The 25243-nt window shown below is 36.0% G+C and overlaps 2 long non-coding RNA genes across 2 annotated transcripts; both read right to left on the bottom strand.

Moving 5' to 3' along the window:
• Window positions 1-2: 2 nt before the first annotated feature.
• LOC106087730 (uncharacterized) lies at window positions 3-23692 on the bottom strand. Its single transcript, XR_009397501.1, has 3 exons — window positions 23499-23692; window positions 829-1031; window positions 3-176 (listed from the first exon to the last, which is right to left on the bottom strand). It is a non-coding gene; the product is annotated as an uncharacterized LOC106087730 (long non-coding RNA).
• On the bottom strand, window positions 22003-22604 carry LOC131995549 (uncharacterized). Its single transcript, XR_009397504.1, has 2 exons — window positions 22377-22604; window positions 22003-22303 (listed from the first exon to the last, which is right to left on the bottom strand). It is a non-coding gene; the product is annotated as an uncharacterized LOC131995549 (long non-coding RNA).
• Window positions 23693-25243: the final 1551 nt, after the last annotated feature.

The following is a 25243-nucleotide window of genomic DNA, read 5'->3' on the forward strand; positions in this document are numbered from 1 at the left end:
GGATATTAAAATTTTCCTTCCTTTGCTTTTCGTTTCTTTTGTTTCGTTTGCAATGGTAAAATGCAAATGAAGACGAAATGGAAATGCTCTTGTTCTTACTTCTTACGAACGCATCAATTGGCTTTTGTTGTCTTCTGTTTTCTGTGGTTTTGTTTTGTTTTGTTGTTTTAAATCGTCTTTTTCCGTTATCCAAGAGTAGTAATTCGCACGTGAGTTATTAGGCAACAATGAGTAAAATAAGTAAGTACGAATAATTAAAAATCTTAATTAATTTATTATATTTAACCTATACATTTTGTTGTTGTTGTAACAGTGTGTTGCGCACCGAGGCCTATACATTCCTAGTTATTACTACCAAAAATTTTAGTTATATATTTTTTAAAATTGTAATTAATTTTTCCTCTTATTGGAAACCCCTTTAGTTTGGGCCGGCTTTCAACTAACTTTAGTTGTATACATTTTTAGAAGATTCCATGGTGGTGGGTTCTCTAGCTTCAGTCCAGCCGAATTTTGCACTTTTTTTTCTTGTTCAATAATTATTTAGCCTCTTGTCGCTATTAAATAATAATTTATTTAGTGATGTTGCATATCGTTTCTCTATAGTAGCGGCCGTTAAATTTTTGATCATATTAAATTTAATAAAATATTGAAAACTGATTTTTATTTTAAAAATTTCTATTTAAAAAAGCACCAACTTAAAAAAACCAAACCAAATATTATTTATATAAATATGTAATAATATTTATATATATAATAATGTATATATTGATTTTTTTCATTAATTTAAAAAACGAAAACGGATACGGAAAAACAAAACCGACAACCAACCGTCCAACCGTGTAGTGTGGTGTAGTGTCCCAAAATAAAAAAATAACAACCATTCCTCCATCCACTTAAGGACCGCCATTCCTCCACTCCATCATTCCATTTTCCGCACAAATTGTAATTGTAGTGCAAAATACTAACAAGTTAATCTCACTTCTCCATTCCACTTTCGTAGAGAACAGCCATTCCTCCATTCCATCCAAATTCTAAACAAACAGAGAAGTAAAGAGGGTGAGTACAAAGAGCGTAAGAAAGATAAGAGCTGGCGTTAGAGGGCAATACGTGATGACGAGTGACAAAATTTAAAGACACAACATATTTGAATTGCTTACGATATTTCGTTTTTCCTTTATTGCAACTTTCGGTTGCAAAGAAACAAAGCAAAATACGAAAAAATGTTCGAACGAATGCTCGAATCAAAACAGAATAACCCGAAAATGTTGCAGCCCTCAATGTGAATCCAATTGGTATACAATAAAAATGTTGTGTCTTTAACGCTAGTTATTTTACGGTACGGGGAAGACAAAGCAGAAACCCTCTCTTGTATTATCTTACGCTCTTTGGTGAGTACAAAGAGCGTAAGAAAGATAAGAGCTGGCGTTAGAGGGCAATACGTGATGACGAGTGACAAAATTTAAAGACACAACATATTTGAATTGCTTACGATATTTCGTTTTTCCTTTATTGCAACTTTCGGTTGCAAAGAAACAAAGCAAAATACGAAAAAATGTTCGAACGAATGCTCGAATCAAAACAGAATAACCCGAAAATGTTGCAGCCCTCAATGTGAATCCAATTGGTATACAATAAAAATGTTGTGTCTTTAACGCTAGTTATTTTACGGTACGGGGAAGACAAAGCAGAAACCCTCTCTTGTATTATCTTACGCTCTTTGGGTGAGTAACAAACAAAAAAGGTGAGAAATAGATGAGGGAGTTTCTGCCAAAGAAGATGAGAAATAGAAGAGTTGGCTTTAGCGCGATTTTCGGGATCATAAATGGCATAAGTTAAATACACAACATGTTTGAATTAAAGAGGATTCACATTGAGGGTTGCAACGTTTTCGGGTTTTTCTGTTTTGACTCGGGCATTCGTTGGAACATTTTTTCGTATTTTGCTTTGTTTCTTTGCAACTGAAAACGAAATATCGTAAGCAATTCAAAACATTTTGTATCTCTAAACTTTGTCACTCGTCATCCCGAATTGGGCTCTAATGCCATATCTTCTTCTTTCTTACTGTCTTTAATTTGAAAAGGAAAGTAGGAAAATATGTTCGAACAAATGCCCGAATCAAAACAAAAAACCTGAGAATGTAGCAACCAAAGAGCGTAAGATAATACAAGAGAGGGTTTCTGCTTTGTCTTCCCCGTACCGTAAAATAACTAGCGTTAAAGACACAACATTTTTATTGTATTCCAATTGGATTCACATTGAGGGCTGCAACATTTTCGGGTTATTCTGTTTTGATTCGAGCATTCGTTCGAACATTTTTTCGTATTTTGCTTTGTTTCTTTGCAACCGAAAGTTGCAATAAAGGAAAAACGAAATATCGTAAGCAATTCAAATATGTTGTGTCTTTAAATTTTGTCACTCGTCATCACGTATTGCCCTCTAACGCCAGCTCTTATCTTTCTTACGCTCTTTGGTAGCAACCCTCAATGTGAATCCAATTGGAACACTTGGAACATGTTGCCAAAGAGAGTGAAAAATAGAAGAGTTGGCTTTAGCGCGATTTACAGGATCATAAATGACAAAAGTTAAACACACAACATGTTTGAATTACTTATGATATTTCGTTTTTTCTTTTGTTACAACTTTCGGTCGCAAGTAATCAAAGAAAAATACGAAAAAATGTTCAACAAATGCCCGAATCAAAACATAAAACCTGAGAATGTAGCAACCCTCAATGTGAGTCCAATTGGAATAATTGTAACATGTTGCGTCTTTAACGCTTGTTTTTTACGATATTACGAAGACCAAACAGAAACAACCTCTTCTATATCTTACCCTCTTTGAAAACTGCAAAATTGTTAATCAACAAAAAAAAAATTCCTTTCTAGTACCAATTTCAGTAATTTTTTTAATTGAATGTACAAATTTCTTAATTGAACCTAGTTGTTAATTTTTTCTGTGTAGCGGAAAATATAAATTTTTACAATATTTAACAAAAACAAGCCAAAGCGTACTAAGCTCGGCCGGGCCGAATCTTATATACCCTGCACCATGGATCGCATTTAGTAAGTTCTTTGCCCGGTATCTATCTCTAGATAGGCAAATCAAAGATAATGGATAAGAATTGCTATGCTATTGGAGTCAGGTTATAAACCGATTCGGGTCGTACTTGGCTTAGATATTTAAGACAATAGTAGATCCCATTATTCAAAATTTCAACCTAATCGGATAAGAATTGCGCCCTAGAGGAAATTAAAAAGTTAAAATGGGAGCTATATCAGGTTATGGACCGATTCAGACTATACTTGGCACGTATATTAAAAGGCATATGGGAAGTCACTGTGCAAATTAAAATAACACCATCTAGAGGCTGAAGAAGTAAAGTCGGGAGATCGGTTTATATGGGAGCTTTATCAGGTTTTGGGTCCGGCTGACGACAAAATGTCATAGGCGTATAATCTTTAATTAAAATTACTATATAAATGTTACGATTATTATTATACTACTATACATACTTATATATACTATATCTATTGTATTACTCGAATATGAGGTTCTGGGTCGATTTGAATCACACTTGGCATGTTAGGCGAAGGCCATTGGAGAAGTCCTTGAGCAAAATTTTAGCAAAATCGGACAAGAATTGCACCCTCTAGAGGCTCAACAAGTAGAATCAGTAGATCGGTTTATATGGGAGCTATATCAAATATGGACCAATATGGCCCATTTACAATCCCAACCGACCTACACTAATCGGAAGTATCTGTACAAAATTTCGAGCGCCTAGCTTTAGGTTAGGTTCGATGGAAAAGAGGGTACGGATATTAATTCACCCCATGCCACTATGGACATACACCTAGCTTTACTCCTTCGAAAGTTTGCGTGCTTTCCACAGACAGACGGACATGGCTAAATCGACATAAACTGTCAAGGTGATCAATAATATATATACTTTATGGTGTCTTAGATTAATATTTCGTGGTGTTACAAACGGAATGGCGAAGTTACTATCCTATGGTGGAGGATATAAGAAACGTTATCAAAATTAATACTAGCCAGGTCGCCGAAATGTTTAACAACATAATTGAAAAGCGCAATCTATATATCGTCCCCTAACCGCCAAATATATGTATTGGGTTGCCCAAAAAGTAATTGCGGATTTTTTAAAAGAAAGTAAATGCTTTTTTAATAAAACTTAGAATGAACTTTAATCAAATATACTTTTTTACACTTTTTTTTCTAAAGCAAGCTAAAAGTAACAGCTGATATCTGACAGAAAAAAGAATGCAATTACAGAGTCACAAGCTGTAAAAAAAATTTGTCAACGCCGACTATATGAAAAATCCGCAATTACTTTTTGGGCAACCCAATATGTGCCAAAATCAAAACTTTACGGTAGATGGTTTATATTTAGCACTTATCACAGCATATCTTAGATTGACATATGATTGACATTGAGAACTATCAAACATTGGCACTTATTGCCATTGTTTGATAGTTCTCAATGGAAATGCAATTTGGAATTGAGAGTCATATTAGACACCTACACATTTATACCACCTTTCGTCCGACCATATTTGGATATAGCCGTCGTATAGACCGATCTCCCGATTTAGGGGCGGCTCATAAAAGCCGCATTTATTATACGATTCCTCTGGATTTTAGAACAGTGACTTGTATATAGCCTCGTAACATCAGGACCGAATATGGTCCAGATCAGAGCATATTTGGATAAGGCTGCCATATAGACATCTCCCAATATATGGCCTTTGGCCCATAATGGACGTATTTATTTACCGATTTCGCCGAAATTGAGAAAAGCGATTTGAGAAGGTGTCCTCAATACACTTTCTGAATAAGGTCCAGATCGAACTTTTTTATATATAGCTGCCATTTAGACCGATCTGCTATTAAAAATAGAAGAAATGGGCCCAAATTGTACTTAATACCCGATATCAACGAAATTTGAAACCGTGATTTGTTTTTGAAACCTCAAAACCCTTACCCGATATAGTCTAAACCGGAAAGTAATATGATAAAAATGTAAAAAGATTTCTCGAATAAAATTCTTGCGTTACAGATATTGCTTTTTTCGAATTTAAACCTGGCCGATCTTAACGTGTTTTTATTTACTTATAATCGGGGATTTGGAGCGGACTGACGTGCCCGAAACTGGGCTGCTCCGCTCCCTTCGTCCCAAGTATATAAAATCTGTAATCTTCTTCCGAAGTCGTTTAATTTAAGTCCTATATTTTCCAATCGACCCATTATTCCGTCTTGGGGAGTTTCTTTGGGTGTCCCCAAATTTGGATATGTCCTTCGTACTTTACTTCCAAACGCCTTTTATTTGCATCCCAGATTGTCCCGCATGACCAATATGGGTTTGTTGGTGAACACTGTTCTTCCAAAGACTTTAAATTTAAGTCCAATATTGTCCCGGTAGGCCAATATTTCCCTTTGGCGGTTTGGTCGAGGGTGGGGCGCCCCTCAGATACTAGCCCTACTCTTAAACAACCGATTCGTACTCTTCTTCCAAATATAAAACGTTTCATTATGATAACTAACATATTTTATGCAATTATTGATTAATTTATTTGAGGTACTTGTGTCTGGTGAAAATAATGTAAGGGCCCTTCGCTGTCACAGAATTTATCTTCCAAAATTAAAATGGCACTTACATTAAAATTGTTTTTGTTGTAAAATCATAACGGCTTGGATTGTCGACACAAAATTTTAACAGAAGGTGGAAACAGTTGTCGATTCCTATTAAAAACTGAAACCCCCAAAATTTTGCACTTACATCCTTTTGGCGGTAAGGTAAGAGGACTATATATATGGGAGCTATATCTTAATCTGAACTATGAAATTCACCAATAATGTCGAGACTTAGAACAATATCTTGTGCAAAATTTTGTGGGAGTCGATTTACAAAAACGATATAATTGCATATTTAGTATACGGTTACACCTTGACAGTAAATATTGGGCGGTTAGAAGGTTGTTTGCATTAAGGTACTATATATTGTCAAGGTATAAATGAATTCCAATTTTGAGCGCTTAAGCTCAGTTCGTAAAGAAAATACAATTTTGTATTTTTTAGTACCTAAATTTACGATTCTGAAAAAATATCTTCTAGTCGCCCGAAATTTATAGTCAAGGTGCAGCCGTATCCCAATTTTGAGAGCTTAAGATCCTTTTTTTTTTTTTTTTTTTTTTTTTTTAAATGTTTATTATTTCAGTTAATTAATACATAGTTCTATTAATAAACAAATAGATATATTATATAGTATAGTAATTCCTTACACTGTTCCCATAGGAATGCTCTAGTAATTCTAATATAATAGATAGTTTTTATTACATAGTTCGTTATAATAAATTAAGCCTAAAATAAGCTTATATATAATGTATCGCAATGAAAAAATTTGAACAAAAAACATCACTTATGTATATTTTTATATTTAGGTTAAAAAGTGTCAAGGAGTATAAAACAAGATGATTATGGCCTATGCCACCAATATCTTTGTATGCCTAAACTGTCAATCTTATCTCTTTGAGTTATTGTGGTATCAAATCTAGTATCAACGCCAGGGTTATTTATGTCGAAAGATTTTATATTGGCTCTTCTATATATATGGTAAAATGTAGGAATACCAAAATTGTCTTGAATACAACGTAATTTATCTAGATAAAGAAAAGCTTCAGGTGGAACGAACCCCGTTTCCAAGCATTTGTTAATATATAAATCATCAGCGTAGTAAGAGGCCATAATCAAATTGTTTGTAACATTTTCAGTAGATTTCATTATATGATTTCTAATTGTTTTAATTATAAAATTGTCTATTCTATTTATGTTTACAGCTTCATATAATACTCTATTGGATACAAATTTTTGGTAATTACTACTAGGTGTTCTATAAAGAGAGGTGCAGGAACGTAGGCATTTTCTTTCGAGTTTTCTGATTTTTTCCATATAAGAGGGTGATATGTTAAACCAAATTGGCGCACCATAGCATAAAATCGATCGCACAACCGATGTGTATATCATAATTTTGATTTCCTTAACAATCTTCTTAGAAAAAAATATAGATTTGTAAGCAAAAAACGCATTTCTAGCCTTTAAGATCTGTTTATTAATGTGTGAGTTAAAATATAGAAATCTATCCAAATATATTCCTAAGTATTTAACTTCATCCTTTACTGGTATATCTACGTTAGCCTCCCTGGATCGAATTCGGAAATCTTTCCAATTTCTCCTTATATTCCAGTTGCATTTGCCAACTGGAGGACGAAACAGGATAGCCTCACATTTGTGCAAGTTTATCTTCATATTCCAGTCTATACTGTACTGCTCAACAACATTAAAAGCAGCTTGTAGCTTGTTTTTTATATCAGCCATATTATAACCAAACTCATATATAATTATATCATCAGCAAACGCAATAATATTCTGTGTCCTATCTAATAAATCGTGTATATATAAATTGAATAAGATTGGGGCATTAACTGTTCCCTGCTGTAAGCCATTTATCATCTTAAAAACGTTCGAGCTACAATTCGCTCCCTTTCCTATAATATATTCCTTTTCATTTATCATGTTGTAGACTAAAACAACGAGATGAAAAGGAAGTTTGTAACTGAGCATCTTATAAATTAGAGCTGGTATCCAAATATTGTCAAATGCCTTTTCAAAGTCGATTAAACATGCCCCTGTACACGAAAGTTTATTCCAATTCCACTGTATGTTCGATACTAATAAATTAACTGCATGAATCGTAGAGTGCGTATGTTTGAAACCAAATTGCTTCTCACACACTAAGTTTAGTTTCAGACACTGTTGGCTTATAATATTATTAGAACAAATCTCAAATATTTTGCTAATATTAGGCAGCAAACTTATGGCCCTTAGGTTCTTGGGATGAGTAATGTCCCTATCTTTCTTAGGAATGACAACCATCTTTGCTATTTTCCAGTGCTTTGGGAAGAAAGCATTGTTAATCATATTGTTAAATAGTGTCAAATACTCAAATATCAATAGCATAGGGACTTTCTTAAGTATAATATTGGGTATCTTGTCAATTCCATACGATAATTTTCCTTTTAATTTGGAGAAGATGTACAAAATTTCCTCTCGAGAAGTAAAATAATCCAAATTAGAGGCAACTGGATCATTGGCCAAGTTCATATCATTGAAGTTCGTTATCGTATTTAAGCCCTCTTCATATCTCACTTTGTCTTCCAAAAATGAGTTGAAGACTTCTATAACTTCCCTATGCACCAAATTCGTCTCATCAGTACTTTTTGAGGAATAAATACTTTCTAAATAAGCTCCTATGAAGTTCAATATATGTCCTTCGTCCTCTAATACATATTTATCAGATCCGTTCTCAATTCGTAGTGTCCGATGATCAATTTCAGCTCGATGTAAGAGACACATGTCTTCAGGAGGAATTTTCAAAATATTAATGTTGTCGGCTTTACGATTTCTAAGTATTTTTTTGGCTTCGGAAAACATAGTGGATGGGTTGGACGAATTAATTTTGTTGAACTTTTGCTCCAACTTTTTATTCATTGAAATAACGAAATTGTCTTGTAGGAGTTTTCTAACCATCTTAAGTCTATTTTTCATAAAACATAGAACAGTGGGATTAAGTACATTCTGAAATCTGTTGTGTTTCTTAATAACCGTTAAAATCCTGCTTTTCTCTTTCTGAAGAGTTTTTATAACTGGGTTTAATAATTCTTTCAAACGGTCTTTTTCCTTAAAAGATGGGACACTTTTATCAATTGCATTGGTTATTATATTGTTTAATCTTTCAACATGGAAAATTATTTCGTCATTTGATAAATTTCTATTGGCTGGGATAAAGCTATCATTGTTCAGAGCTTGCATAATCAGTTTCTCAAATTTCTTCCAATCAGTCCTTTTAAAATCTAGTGTTCGTGTCACACTAGACTGCAAAAAATCAAGTGGTTCCGCCTGCGTATTCCTAGAAACTACCATCTTCACCGCATTATGGTCACTATCATAATCTAGCGTCTCCAAACAGTTAACACTATTTCCTGTCTCATGAATGATCAGTCTCGAATCTACAATAAATATGTCCAAAAAAGAACCACTGCGAGGGAAGGAGGGTGAGCTCGAGGCGTATAGTTTACACCGATATTGAATCTCGTTTTCATATAACCAGTCGAACAGAGATACTCCCTTATCATTACCAATCGTGTTGCCCCACGAGCTGTGTTTGGAGTTCAGATCGCCCCCAAGTATATAATAATTATCTATGTAATCCAATTTAAGATACTCATATAGTCTCTTGAGATCATTCTTGAAATCTAAATTATTATTCCCCGCGGGATAATATGCTGATATTATAAATATCTGCCTATTGCCCGACATTGGGATTTTTATCACACATGTTTCTAGGGTGCGAAACCTCGGCGTTGCATATTCCTTAAAATGTATATTGTTTCTTATTAATATTCCTGTACCACCTCCTCTAGAACCAGAATTTCTATCTTTTCTTATGAAATTATAACCATCAAATGATAGTTTATGTTTATTTCCAAGTTTTGTTTCATTGAGTAATATAATATCAGGTTTGTATTTTTTCAAAAAAAGTTGGAGATCATACCTTCTATTAAGTCTTATTAATGAGTTAACATTTATTTGTATAATTATAAATTTATCGGAAGTATTTACAGCCATTAGTTATTAATTTCAAGAGCTGAGTACAAAGCATCTATTCTTGCTGCTTGATTTTGTAATTGTTTTTGTAAATTAGCTATTTGGTTTGCGATATTCTGTATGGAAAATTGAAGGTTTTGAAAGAAATCATTCCCAATATTTTGGTTTACATAAGGTTCCTGTCCATTAATTCTAAGGGCATTTGCATAACTTATATTTTTATTTACGCTAATATAGTTATGGTTTCTATTCGTATTTTGATTGGTTTTTCTTTCCATTAATTTCTGTTTCAATTTTTTATATTCTTCACAGCCTCTATACGAAGCGGGGTGACCGTACTTTTTACAAAGCACACAAAAGAGCTTTTCCCTTTCAGTTGTATCCACTAGTTGTGTATTGCATTTTCCTATTTCGTGTGATTGGTTGCATTTAACGCATTTTGGTTCCAAAAAACAATTCGATGCACTGTGGAAAAATCCTTGGCATCTACGGCATTGAGGTATTTCATCTTTTTTTAGTGGTTCCCACTTTATAACTCTGTGCAAGATTCCTGTGATTGATCGCAGTTCTCTTATGTTGCCTTCAGGTTTAATTTGAACTAAGAACATGGGCAGTGTTTTGCCTTCCCTTTTAGTTTTACTAGTTTGAAAAGGACTGACTTTTACAAATTTCAGTGTTTCAGTTTCGTAATCACGTAGTTCTTCAAGAATTGTTTCTATTTTTATGTTTTGCTCTAGACCTTTTAATATGAACGTTTTGTTTTTGGCACATTTTGGGGTGTATGTGTAATATTTTGTTTTGGTTTTTTTTAGATATGTCGTAACTCGTACAAAACTCTTTATACAATTCAAAAATAATGTATTTTTTTTATTTCTAGGATAATGTTTAATTTTAAAGTCTGCAATTTTTAGTCCATTCTTTACAAATTCAATTATTTCATTGGTTTCCAAATTAAATATATTAATGGGCGGAATTTTTTCTTTTTTGTTTTGTTCATTTGATGCGCTTTGCGTATTAACATTTGATTTGTTGTTGGGCATAGATGCATGGGGCTCTATGTTTTCAGATGGGTTTGTTGTTGCATTGTTGTAATGCAGCAAAGATGGGTTGCTTGTTGATGGGCCTGTGTTGTTGTTATTATTTTGCACATGTTTCTCAAAATTGGATAGTGCTGTTGTATCACACTGAAAATCATCGTCAATATCGAGCAATGTGTAGTAATTGCTTCTTAATTGTTTGTTGTTGTTTTCCATTTTATCATCACTTTTTCGTTTTCTTTGGCTGATCACTGAACATGATTCCGCACTTAAAGATTTTGAGAAAAGAGCATCGCTCTTACTCATGTCCCAAGAAAGTAAAGAAGTAAATTCTTATTAAGGCTACTTTTTAACTTCTTTATACGCTTGAAGTTTTTTTTTATAATCACAAAAGAGTCTCTCTCTCCGAAAACTCGCAAAAAATTCCGATATATTACCGACAATCACAGTACGTCCGTACAGCATGACGGTTTAGACAGAACTCCAGAGCTTAAGATCCCTCTGTAAAGAAAGTGCCATTATGTATGTATGTGTATTTTGATAATATGTATTGGGCAACTTTATGATTTTTCCGATGTATTGTTATTCTTGGTACTATTTGGTGCTTTCTTTACAGAAGAGGACAGATTTCTGACAATACATCGAAATATCCATTTCCGATCCTATAAAGTATATATATTCTTGATCGCCATAAAAATCTAAGACGATCTAGCCATGTCCGTCCGTTCGTTTGTTGAAATCACTCTACAGTCTTTAAAATTAGAGGTATTGAGTTGAACTTTGCACAGTTTTTTTTTGCCCATAGGCTGGTTGAGATCGAAGATGGGGTATATCGGACTATATCTTGATATAGCCCCCATATAGACAAATCTGTCGATTTAAGGTCTTAGGCCCATAAAATCCACATTTATTGTCCGATTTCGCCAAAATTGGGGACAGTGAGATGTGTTAGGCTCTTCAACATCCGTCTATAATTTGGCCCAGATCTGAATATAGCTACCATATAGACCGATCTCTAGATTTAAAGTCTTGGGCCCCTAAAAAGCACATTTATTATCCGATTTTGCCGAAATTTGGGGCAGGGAGTTGTGTTAGACCCTTTAGTCTGCAGCTGGACAATATCCGAATGTATGAATTATTTCAATAGCTGATAAATTTAGCGCAAAACATGTGAATGAACGGGAGCACACCACAAACAGATTAGGCTGCAAATATGCTTATATTGAAAACCTATTCTTATGGTAATCGACGATTACTTAGAGTAGCAGTTGGGCAAGTGTGTTTTTTGTAATAGTTGGATGTCTTCATTTGATAGAAATATATGGAGTGGAATAATTTTCTTTCATGCCGCGCTTCAAATGAAAATACTCTTAAGAGCATAGTTTCAACTTAGGAGACATACCTTTTAGACAAATCCCACCGACGAGTTTGGGTGGTACCAAACGAAATCACGATCTAGGAAACCAGTCAAATGCTATTACAATGCAAAAAACACATTTTCTGCCTAACTTTAAAAAAAAACAAGGGTTTTTTGTTTTGCATTTGTTATAAATACAGATTACTCTATGGTCTGCAGCCGGACAATAGCCGATTGTATGAATTCTGAACTAGTTTGAATTAATATATGAGATCTGGGGCTCAATTCTCTTTCTATGAAAACACAAAATTAAAAAAACACAAAAAACAAAAAAACATATTGTCAGCAAGTTTTCATAAGAAAACGAAAATGATTTTTTTTTTCATTTCATATTTTCCTACAAAGAAAATTGAGCCCGTGCTTACAATTCGTAAAAATTTGAGTTCGAATTATTCGAATCGAATTGTTACAACATTAAATTGAACTTGACATCCTTCTCAATATGCGCAATCCATTTTTTACGTTTGACGTTAAATCTTCTATGTATATACATAAAAATTAATTTGTGTTTGTTTGTAAGTTTGTTGTTTATGGGTTTGTAAATTTGTTTGTTCCATATAGACTCAAAAATGGCTGAATCGATTTCTTTGAAATTTTCACAGATTGTGGGGAGTGGTCCGGAAGAAGCAATAGGCCATATAATTTATTGATATCGGAAGGTGGGCGAACCCTCCCCCTTACCCTAAAAGTACGACCCCAAAATAAAAGTGAACCGATCGAGACGATATGGGACTCAAATGAAAGGTATTCAGGAGTGGACTACGAATTTCATATTAAAAATTGGATCCAAGTAACTGGGGGCCGCCCCGACCCCACTGCCCCCTAAAATAGGTTTATTTGACGATATGGGACTCGAATGAAAGGTATTCGGGAGTAGATTACGAAAATGGTCAGGAAGGAAGAAAAGGCTTTTTAATTTGTTGATATTGGATGGGGGAGAACCCTCCCCCGTTACCCCAAAAACCCCACTTAAAATCAAAAGTAGGGACAATATGGGTATAAAATGATAGCTATTGGGGAGTAGAATACGAATATGGTATTAACAAGTAAAAGCGTGCTAAGTTCGGCCGGGCCAAATCTTTTATACCCTCCACCATGGATCGCATTTGTCGAGTTCTTTTCCCGGCATCTCTTCTTAGGCAAAAAAAAGGATAAAAGAAAAGATTTGCTCTGCTATTAGAGCGATATCAAGATATGGTCCGGTTTGGACCACAATTAAATTATATGTTGGAGACCTGTGTAAAATGTCAGCCAATTCGAATAAGAATTGCGCTCTTTGTGAGATCAAAAAGTAAAATAGAGAGATCGATCAACACGTATGTTGATGGTCATGAAAGAATCCGTCGTACAAAATTTCAGGCAAATCGGATAATAATTGCGACCTCTAGAGGCTCAAGAAGTCAAGATCCCATATCGGTTTATATGGCAGCTTTATCAGGTTATGAACCGACTTGTACTTTATTTGACATAGTTTTTGAAAGTAACAATAAAAAACGTCTTGCGAAACTTCAGCCAAATCGGATAGGAATTGCGCCCTCTAGAAGCTCAAGAAGTCAAGTTCCCAGACCTGTTTATATGGCAGCTATATCAGGTTTTGGACCGACTTGAACCATACTTGGCACAGTTGTTGGATATCATTACAAAATACTACGTGCCAAAATTCATTCAAATCGGATAAGAATTGCGCCCTCTAGAGGCTCAAGAAGTCAAGACCCAAGATCGGTTTATATGGCAGCTATATCAGGTTATGGACCGATTTTAAACATACTTGGCACAGTTGTTGAATATAATAACGAAACACGTCGTGCAAAATTTCATTCCAATCGGATAAGAATTGCGCACTCTAGAGGCTCAAGAAGTCAAGACCCCAGATCGGTTTATATGGCAGCTATATCAGGTTATGGACCGATTTTAAACATACTTGGCACAGTTGTTGAATATAATAACGAAACACGTCGTGCAAAATTTCATTCCAATCGGATAAGAATTGCGCACTCTAGAGGCTCAAGAAGTCAAGACCCAAGATCGGTTTATATGGCAGCTATATCAGGTTATGGACCGATTTGAACCATACTTATCACAGTTGTTGGATGCCATAACAAAACACTTCGTGCAAAATTTCATTCCAATGGGATAAGAATTGCGCACTCTAGAGGCTCAAGAAGTCAAGTCCCAAGATCGGTTTATATGGCAGCTATATCAGGTTATGGACCGATTTGAAACATACTTGGCACAGTTGTTGAATATAATAACGAAACACGTCGTGCAAAATTTCATTCCAATCGGATAAGAATTGCGCACTCTAGAGGCTCAAGAAGTCAAGACCCAAGATCGGTTTATATGGCAGCTATATCAGGTTATAAACCGATTTGAACCATACTTGGCACAGTTGTTGGATATCATAACAAAACACGTCGAGCAAAATTTGATTACAATCGGATAAGAATTGCGCACGCTAGAGGCTCAAGAAGTCAAGACCCAAGATCGGTTTATATGGCAGCTATATCAGGTTATGGACCGATTTGAACCATACTTATCACAGTTGTTGGATGCCATAACAAAACACTTCGTGCAAAATTTCATTCCAATCGGATAAGAATTGCGCACTCTAGAGGCTCAAGAAGTCAAGACCCAAGATCGGTTTATATGGCAGCTATATCAGGTTATGGACCGATTTGAAACATACTTGGCACAGTTGTTGAATATAATAACGAAACACGTCGAGCAAAATTTGATTACAATCGGATAAGAATTGCGCTCTCTAGAGGCTCAAGAAGTCAAGACCCAAGATCGGTTTATATGGCAGCTATATCAAAACATGGACCGATATGGCCCATTTACAATACCAACCGACCTACACTAATAAGAAGTATTTGTACAAAATTTCAAGCGGCTAGCTTTACTCCTTCGGAAGTTAGCGTGCTTTCGACAGACAGACGGACGGACGGACAGACGGACGGACATGGCTAAATCGACATAAAATTTCTCGACGATCAAGAATATATATACTTTATGGGGTCTCAGACGAATATTTCGAGTAGTTACAATCAGAATGACGAAATTAGTATACCCCCTATCTTATGGTGGAGGGTATAAAAATTGGGATCAAGTATGCGAGGGGTCGTCCAACCCCGAAAACTCCCCCAAACAAACATATTGGACGTAAATACCAATATGGGCCTCAAATGAAAGGTATTCGGGACTAGACTACGAATATGACATAAAAAATGTGGTCCAAATAATTGGGTGTGGCCCTCCCCTAAATGAGAATATAATTTGATCATTGCTAGATGAGCCCTAAATAAAGGTAGCAGATTACGAATATGACATTTCATTTTTTGTCCAAGAATCTAGGTGGTGCTTTACCTCCTAAAGTCGCCTTCAATAGTTTATTTGACCCATTAAAACAATGGGGGATCAGTGATAGATATTTTTAAGTGGAGTGCGTCATTCAAATTTGTGCTCAAGTGGCATATGGAGTGAGACGCACAATTCTCCTATAAACGCCCCCACCAAACGGTTGTATACACCAATTATCACAATATGGGGTTAAATTAAAAGTATAAGATTGTGGGCTGCGAATACGAAATCTTTATTCTGCTTATATATCTATCGTTTTATATGGCAATTTGATTTATTTTAAAAAAGACTAAATTATGACTATTTAACAGGTAGCCATATAGTCAGTAATAGACAACTAACACATGATCATCAATGTTGTAGGCGCTAAGCCGCTCCAAGCGAGCAACAGATGGGAGAAATGTCAAATTCTCTGTCGTTTATATGTGAATGCGCAAGGATCCGGGGTGACATGGAACGGAGAACTTTTAAGTTATTTTATTAACATTTTGAGTATTAAAGTCTAAACCTTTCCCTTATCGATGGCAGCTCTAACATTTAAAGAGGCGCCATCTATTACCTGTTTACAAATGGATTATATGAATGGAGACGCCAACACGAAAAGAGAGAGAGCAGAGTGGAAGATTTACGGCATTTAAAAAATCATTCAGCAGTTATCTTTGTTATGGCAACCTATCGGTCCTTAAAATAGAGTAAAGGAATTTCGTTGCAGTTGTTCGCTGTATTCTTTTTTAAATTTCCCACCCTAAGACGGGCCTTAACAATAGGTGTTTCAGGTAGTTTAAGTGGCTATCTTTGCCATAGATAAAAATTTATTTAGTAGAGTGCGAATATGCAAGTTTGTGTTAAACTGTTAGAGGCTCAACGAACGTGCACAGAATCAGAGCTATTGGAGAGTAGGTTACATTACAGAGATGACATTTTTCTACGTTTTGAAAGCGAAAGCGCAGTGGAGCGGGTTTGATTGAAAATTTAGCTCAAAGATAAGAAGCCCCTTTTCTATAGTCGAGCCAAGTGGTGTGCGCACATTTTTTTCGTTTTGTCACTCGATTCGTTCGCCATGACATTGAAAACAACTGATTTTATAGAGGGAAAATAGTTGATTTCAATGACTTGGCGAACGAATCGAGTGACAGCAAGTAAAAGCGCGTAAAGTTCGACCGGGCCGAATCTTACATACCCTCTACCATGGATCTCATTAGTAATTTTTTTGCCCGATATCTCTTTATAGGCAAACAAATGATAATGGATAAAAATTGCAAAATTATTGGAACTATTTCAGGTTATCAACCAATTCGGACCATGCTTGGTTTGGCTGTTGGAGACCATAGTACAAGTCATTGCGCAAAATGTCTGCCAAGATTGGATAAGAATTGAGCCCTATAGTGGCTTGAGAATTAAAATCGGGAGATCGGTTCATATGGGAGCTATATCAGGTTATGGACCCATTCAGACCATATTTGGCACGTAGGTGGACAAATTGCGCCCTCTAGAGGCTCAAAGAGTCAAATTAGGAGATCGGTTTAAATCGATTTGAACCATACTTAGCACAGATGATGGAAGTCATAACAAAATACCTTATACAAAATTTGAGACAAATCGGATAAGAATTGCGGCGTTTAGGGGCTCAAGAGATCAAGATCCAAGATCGGTTTATATGGCAGCTATATCAAAACATAGACCAATATGACCCATTTACAATCCCAACTAACCTAATAGGAAGTATTGGTGCAAAATTTCATGCGCCTAGCTTTATCTCGACAGATGGACCGACGGACGCTGTCAAAACGATCAAAAATATACATATATACTTTGTTGGGTCTCAGATGAATATTTCGATGTTTTACAAACGGAATGACGAAATTAATTTATGATCGAGGGTATAAAAAGAAGAAACAAATTTAGTGGTCTAGGCCGTAAATTTTTGTACTGAAGTCGTACTGACATTTTCTTCTGATATATATGCGCAACGGTGATATTAGATTGACCAATAAAAGTGAAAATTCGATTCAATTCAAAAATATTTTTTTAGTGGTCTAGGCCGTAAATTTTTGTACTGAAGTCGTACTGACATTTTCTTCTGATATATATGCGCATCGGTGATATTAGATTGACCAATAAAAGTGAAAATTCGATTCAATTCAAAAATAGACAAAATTATGATAATGTGATGGGAATCAACGGATAGTATCACCAACAAAAAATTGAGCGTCATCTATTGGGGGATAGAAATTATTTGAATAATTTGATCATATGCTTTTTACTACTGTTTTGACAAGTTGTCTGTTCCTCGAATAAATGTTTTTATTTTTTTAACGCTTCTACCCTGGGACAAGCTTCCACAATAGTCTAAAAGTTTTATAAAAACATGGCCGCAAAATATATGTATACATACGTAACTTAGTGAATGCAAAGATATGTAATGGAAAGAAATGTATTAATTGGAGTTTGAGCCCCCGGTGAAAATAGAGTACTACATTTTTTGATATCCGAAGGGGGGGGAGGACCCTCCCCCTTACCACAATTTTCAAAAATCCCAGATCTCAGAGATGGGTGCACCGATTTAAGCGAAATTTTCCATGCGACCTTATGGTACACCAAAAAAACGAAATTGATATAAAATTTTGGGGTCAAATAACCTGGAGGGACGCCCCATCTCAAAACCCACCCGAACGGACATGTTTACCAACTAGAACAATATGGGTATCAAATGAAAAGTATTTTAGAGTAGAGTACGAACTTACAAAAATGTCCCCCTTAGTGTTCGGGGGGTCCCTCACACCCAAAACCACCGGACACTTTTACCGCTTTGGACAATATGGGTATCAAAAGAGAGGTATTTAAGAGTAGAATACGAACATGGCATAAAAATTTTATCTTAATAATACCCACCCCCATAAACACCACCCAGCAGGACACTTTTACCGCTTTGGGCAATATAGGTATCAAATAAAAGTTGTTTAAAGTATAGTGCAAATCTGACATAAAAATGTATTCCTTGGTACCTGAGGGGCCTCCCCACCCCTTAAAACCCCCCGCAGTACATATTTACCGATTAGGAAAATATAGATATCAAATGAAAGGTATTTAAAAGTATAGTAAAAGCTGATATAAGAATTTATTCCTCGGTGTCTGGGGAATTAAACGAAAGGTCTATGACAGTAGAGTTCAAATCCAATGTTGATATAAGGATTCAAGTATCTGGTTCACGTCCTGCTATTCAGCTGGAAATGTAGATTTCACCATTAAAGGAATTAATTTAATTGTCTTTTGGGTCTTAGCGTCCGAGGACCGACCGACACCAAATGTCATGTAGGACGATCGAGAATATATTGTATTCAAATGAAAGGATGTGTCAGAGGGCAATTAACGTGGATCTGAACGAGACCCGTAGACCTGAATATCTTAATCGACACTTTCGAAATGCTTGACATTATGGGGCTCAAACAAAATCGTGTTCTAGCACGATGCTGATATATATCAGGCCCCGCCCCCTAAACTCCCTTCAAACTGGTCATGTTTGCCTACTATGGCAATAAGGGGCTCAAATAATAGGTGTTTGATAGTAGAAAACGAATTTGATATCCAATTTTGGACCAATTATTTGGGATACTCTCAATTGCAATTGCGACTTAAATAAAAGGGTTATAACAGTAGAGCACGATGCTGACATTTTTTCAAGGCTAAGTGGCGTGGCCGCCCAATCCTACATATCCCTCAAACTGATTATGGCAAAAAGTGGCTCAAATCCGATATCTGAATTATGGCCAAGTGTTTCAGGGACGACTCATCCCTAAAACTCCCCCTGAATCACACATATATTCCGACTAAAGCAATATCTGGCTCAAATGTGGATTTTGGGAGTAGAGTATGAGTCTGATATCCACTTCAGGGCCAAAGGATTTGACTACTCCAACCCATCAACAAAACCAAGAGAATTGAGTAGATCTAACATCCAAACTTTAATGGGTGGACCCTCCCCTTACCCTATTTTAAAAAACGCCAGATTGCGGGTGGGGCGATTTACGCGAAATTTGGTATACTTATTTAAGGTGGGAATTCTAGAGCGGCCGCCCCAGGTCCAAAGCCTGCCAAATGGAAATTTAAACCAATAATGACAATATTAGGCTCTAATTAAAGGCATTTGAGACTAGAGCTCAAATCTGATACATGGGGCTCCACCTTACCCCCATTCCGGACATATTTACCCACCATAGCAATATAAGGCTCAAATGAAAGTTATTTGTGAGTAGAGCACCAATATGATATACACATTGGGGCGAAATATCGGAAAGGGCGTACCAGCACCCCCAAACCGGACATATTTCCTGACCGTATTAGGAAAGATCTCAGATAAAATAAGAGAGTGAAAGAAGGCCCAGTTCAGCTAGTTAATTTATAAATAAAGAAAAACTAGTTGAAACTTCGAATAGCATGTTCTATATGTTAAAGAATGAAAGGTATTGTCAGGGTCAGAAAACTTTATATTTGTCACACATTCCTGCACGAATTTATCGCTTAAAACATTTACTTTTATCGTAAACAAAGTCAAACGTTTTTCAGAAAACAAGTTTACTTGGCGAATTCGATTGTGATTGGTGATTTCGATTGTGAAAAATTTTTTGAGATGTCTCATTGAAATCGAAATTTATGTTCGTCTGTCCAAAAAATGTATACCCTCCAAACTGTAACACTATGAGAAGATAGGGGCGACATTTGCAAAGTGTTGTCCCGTGTAAGTGTAACATTTTTTCTTCAGAATCGAAATCACCATAAGATATCTGCACAAAAATATCTAATCGGCAAGCAACACTATGACCAAATGTCACCGCCGAAGAGTTTCGGCATTTTGAGAATGTTTCGATTTCGATTCACAGTGAGGGAAAACCACCGCTTAGAAAATTTGTTTCTAATGTTTACGCCTGGATTTGAACCCAGGAGTTCGGTAATACCTAAACTATTGTTAAAATATTAAATAGTTTGAAAGTGTCTCCTTTAAAGTTTAAAAATGTTTAATTTTAAATCAGCAGACTGTGTTTGCTGTTATTACCAAACTTATTTTTGTGGGTGAGCGTTTACTGCAATATATTGAATGCTATTCGAACTTGCTATACGTAGCCATAGCAAATGAACCTTTAGTCACGATCTAGGTAAGAAGATATATGTTAGGAAAGGATGATGTCGAAATGTTAGTTTTTAAACAATCCGCTAAGGTTACTTACATATTGGGTTGCCCAAAAAGTAATTGCGGATTTTTCATATAGTCGGCGTTGACAAATTTTTTCACAGCTTGTGACTCTGTAATTGCATTCTTTCTTCTGTCAGTTATCAGCTGTTACTTTTAGCTTGCTTTAGAAAAAAAGTGTAAAAAAAGTATATTTGATTAAAGTTCATTCTAAGTTTTATTAAAAATGCATTTACTTTCTTTTAAAAAATCCGCAATTACTTTTTGGGCAACCCAATACATAGTTGGCTATCGCGGAAAATACTTTCCACTTCTGATAGGTATCAGAAGTTGGAAAACAAGTTCCAATCCCATGGCAGCCGGTTGTACGTACCGGATTGACCGCCTCAGTGTACAACACACTGCTACAACAACAATAACAACAACAGCGACGACACAGAAAAAAAATCGTGAAAACCTTTTCAATTAAAAATTTTATTTAAAATAAATAAATTGTTTTGAAATAAAAAATGCAACCTTCCTTTTCAAGGCACTAGCAAGGGGGAGTCATACAATCCAATCACCTTTCTCTCATCAGTAGCCAAGATTCACGAGGGTCTACTCCTCCCGATCCTCCAGTTCACAATTTCCATTCGCGGAGCATTAGCACGCATTTCGAAGGCTGCATAGGACTATGCCATCACCGTACTCAAAAGTAGAAACAACGTTCTCAAGCCCCTTGTCGGCAGCACTTGGTGTGCTGACAAAGAAACCTTGGAGCAACCAACGTACAAAGCAATTATCCGGTCTGCGGTAAGTTATGCTGCGGGAGTGTGTATTCAGCTATGTAACACGCAGTGGAATAATATTCAGATTTGTCAGAATGCCGCTCTTCGAACCGCGACGGACGGAATTTAATGCTACACCTAATGCTTCTGGGTATTGTGGCTAGACAAATTGCTGCGACCACTGTTGAGGCAAAGGGAGCTTTCTATTTGATATGTGGCCGCTACGGACACTGTGTTACCATTGAATATATCTGTATCCGTTCACAATTGGCAAACTAATTTCAACTATTTTATTCCAATTCCACGGTGCGTTACTTGTTTAACTGCCCAGCCAGAACCTCTCAATTCCATGGCAGCATCTTCCCTCCTTAACAAATTCAAAGGAACGGTGTTGGTTTCATCGTAGCTCTCCAATGAGGATGATTCCGTCAAAACACTTAAGAAACCGATATTTGCTCTTTTCTTGGTGTTTGGAGGGATACAATGGTTAATTTTTCAAGATTTTCCCAAATAATTCCGCAAATTTTGCTTTACCTTCTAATAACTGGTACTATGTTCGTTTTTCGCGACATTCTTTCGTGATTACTTTATTTAAATAATAGATTTTGTATGTGAGTGATGCTGATTGCATTCAGTAGGACATTCCCTCATTACTTATGAAAAAATATTCATAAAAGTATTATGTTTTCATTGAGATTTTTGTAGTGTTTCAAAAAAGTAGCCTTTAAGAAAGTGTGTTTTCAACTGTGGAAAACGAATATAGTACCAGCCTTAATGTAGAACAGCCGACTTGAGGTAAAATTACAACTTCATTTGGCGAGTTTTCTGTACCTGAACATTGGCTGCTGCCTTGAATCTTCATTGAAAGTAAATAAAAATGAAACAAATTTACTAAATACCAATAAAGAATATTTCTATACTCTACTTACCTCTGTCTGATTGATCCATTTTGGTGTTAGCTTTTGTATTTTCATGTAACATCTGTTTTTCATAAAACAGCTGGCCTTTACAAAACATCTGTTCAAAGTTGCAAATTTCTGCTGGCAAAAAAAGTCCCAGTAGAAAATTGCAGGTTCTCTATTTTGAACTCTCAAAATTTGCTGTCTCTTACGTTCTCTTCTGCTGGCAAATAGACTAGGCGAACGACTTCCCGAACAGAGCTATATTCTAGATAAATGTTTTTCCGTTGCGGAAACTTCGCCAATGCATGTAATTCACAAAGTTACTGCAGTAAAAATATATTAATTACTGTTAATAATTAGTCGGTATCTAGACCTAAACCCGACTCGCTGCCCCTTTCTTTTATAATTCGGGAAACAACTTGTTCCGTTGCATTTTTGGAAAAACTCCGGAGTCGTTTTGTTTCTAAAGGCTGATTCTACATTCGGGTTTCGCGTTGAAAATTCATATAAAAAAACAAAAGGCTGGTACTATATTCGCTTTTCGCGATATTTTTCACCGATTACTTTTTTTGGGTCCCATGTTTTATATGTAAATGGCAACATTTGGACCAAAGAAACCAAAAAAATCAAATGTGGTAACTTTGTCAAACCACCGAAAGAAAGATTTAGGGAAATACCCCCCCCCCCCCCCCAAAAAAAAAAAGTAGTACCAGCCTTTAATGAATAAAATGACGTTTGTTCTATTTAAATATGGAAAAACAAACCACTTTGATATTTTTTTATTTTTCAAGTTTTTGCCTGTTAGGGCGAAGATCATAAAATTTTACAATTTTTGTTTGTTTCTCTTTCGAGACGAGCTTGAACTTGAAAAATGAAAAATTCGGCCAGGATTCGAACCTGGGCACACGGAGCAGCGGAGCCATTGCCGTTGTCTTTGCGTTCGAAGCCATCAATACAACTTCCAACAGATTCACAAAATCTTGTGTAGTACGGAAGAAGTGTAATTTGTCACAGAAAGAATGTCTGTCATTACAGAAAAAAATGCATTGGAAAAAGTACAGCTAATAGTCAGGGTTGTCGAGTATGGTTAATGTGGTAATTGTAGCATAGATGCGTTTTCGCAATTAATTCGATTCAAATACAACATACCAACGCACGGCCCTTGAAGCCATCACACCTAATATGGTTGAAAAGTCTTCTAACCAAAGATGAAACGCGTCCCATAGTGGTTGGTGTGTGTTGCTATCTTTGGCTTTCCTTTTCCATTTGCATGTCCGATCATTGAGCTCGTCTCGAAAGAGAAACAAACAAAAAAAAGTTATATTTTTTTGATAAAATTTAAATTGTTCATTCTTTTTGTATGAAAATCCAAAACTGAAAAAGTGTCATGGCAACTACATAACCAATGAACAAAATGAGACTTTGATCACAGAAAACGATGAACAACCCTTGTTTTTATTTACAATTAAGTGAAGGTTTCTCGTTTTGAATCGAATGTGCAGTGGTGGTCACATAAATAGGGACACCGTTGATAATTTTGAAAAATGTACGTTTGATTGGATTTAAATGATAAAGACATAATTTGTCATTAGTAATTCCATATGTCATAATCAGGAAAATGTGTAGTTAAAAATATAGGCGAACAAGTTGCTGAGTTTATATAAAAAAGCAAGGAAATATTTCATCCAATTTTTGCTTGGACAGCTAATTTGGGACACTCATGTATTAAGTAAAAAGTTGTGAGATTTGTGTAACATAAATTTGTTCTTCAGGTTGTTCTTAAGGCATAGTTAGTTCTAATAACTAGTTGGGTAAACCTTTCATGTAAGTACTGCTCTTCAACTGGGGGGAAGGCTTGAAGCTAACTTTTTAGTGAATCTGGGAGGTATTTAGCCAAAATTCTTTAGTTAAAAATTGGGGACTTAGGATGTAGACGGTGCACAGGATGTCAACGGCGTTGTTTGGCCTTTTACTACCTATGGATATCTGGTCTAGCATTGAGCTCTGGAAACTTGTGGCCTCCGCATGATGATCAAGACGGTACAGAGAGAGAGAGAGAGAGATCCTAAATGCCATTCTCGATTTAATTCTCTCTCATTTTATATTAGGTGTGCGGCGAATGGTATTCCCCTTTGACAGAGGGATTTGGGAAGCTATCGTTCCTCGAGGGATTGGATGTCGTTTTTCCGGAGGCATATATCTGGTCTGGAGAGGCATCCCACCTTTCCCTGCAGGTTCTGTAGGGTTAGATGTGTTCATTGAGTTCTTAGGAATAAGGGAGCTACTCATTTTTAGGCTTTTGTGCAGGTGGAAACGTTTCGTTGCGCTGCAAGGTTTAACGACGTTCCATGTGAGGTCCATATTGGACATGAGATGGAAAAATCATTTAAGGGTAGTGATGTGCACAATAACACATATGCTCACTATATCCAAGCATATGGGCTTATGATCTCGCACACGTGTATATAAAGTACAAACGTTTGTGTGAATTAGTCCACAACTGTTTGAGAGTCATGGGAATACTTTTTTGCTTTGCTGGGTCCCGGGATTAGAGGGCTAAAGGAGATCGAGGCAGCTGACGAGCTTGCCATGATATCATTGCAGAGTAGGTTTAACCATGCCACAGAATCGGTGTACTTACCCCTGTGTGACAACCAGGCATTGGTTGATGATATGGGTTGTAAAGTTACCAAGGCATGGCCTTTCAGCAAAAATTAAAAGGACATTGATGTCTAAACATGTAAAGGAAGATGGCATGTCATTAAGAATTAATTACTAGAAACCGGAACTGGTTGCCGGGTTTTTTACAAAAAATTATCTTTACCGTTTTCTAAAAATGTCTAGGTTTTGACCACTTTAAAAGGAGCTACGTCCAAATATGGTAATATTTGGTC

This window comes from Stomoxys calcitrans, chromosome 1 (assembly GCF_963082655.1).
Source record: "Stomoxys calcitrans chromosome 1, idStoCalc2.1, whole genome shotgun sequence".
Lineage (NCBI taxonomy): Eukaryota > Metazoa > Arthropoda > Insecta > Diptera > Muscidae > Stomoxys > Stomoxys calcitrans.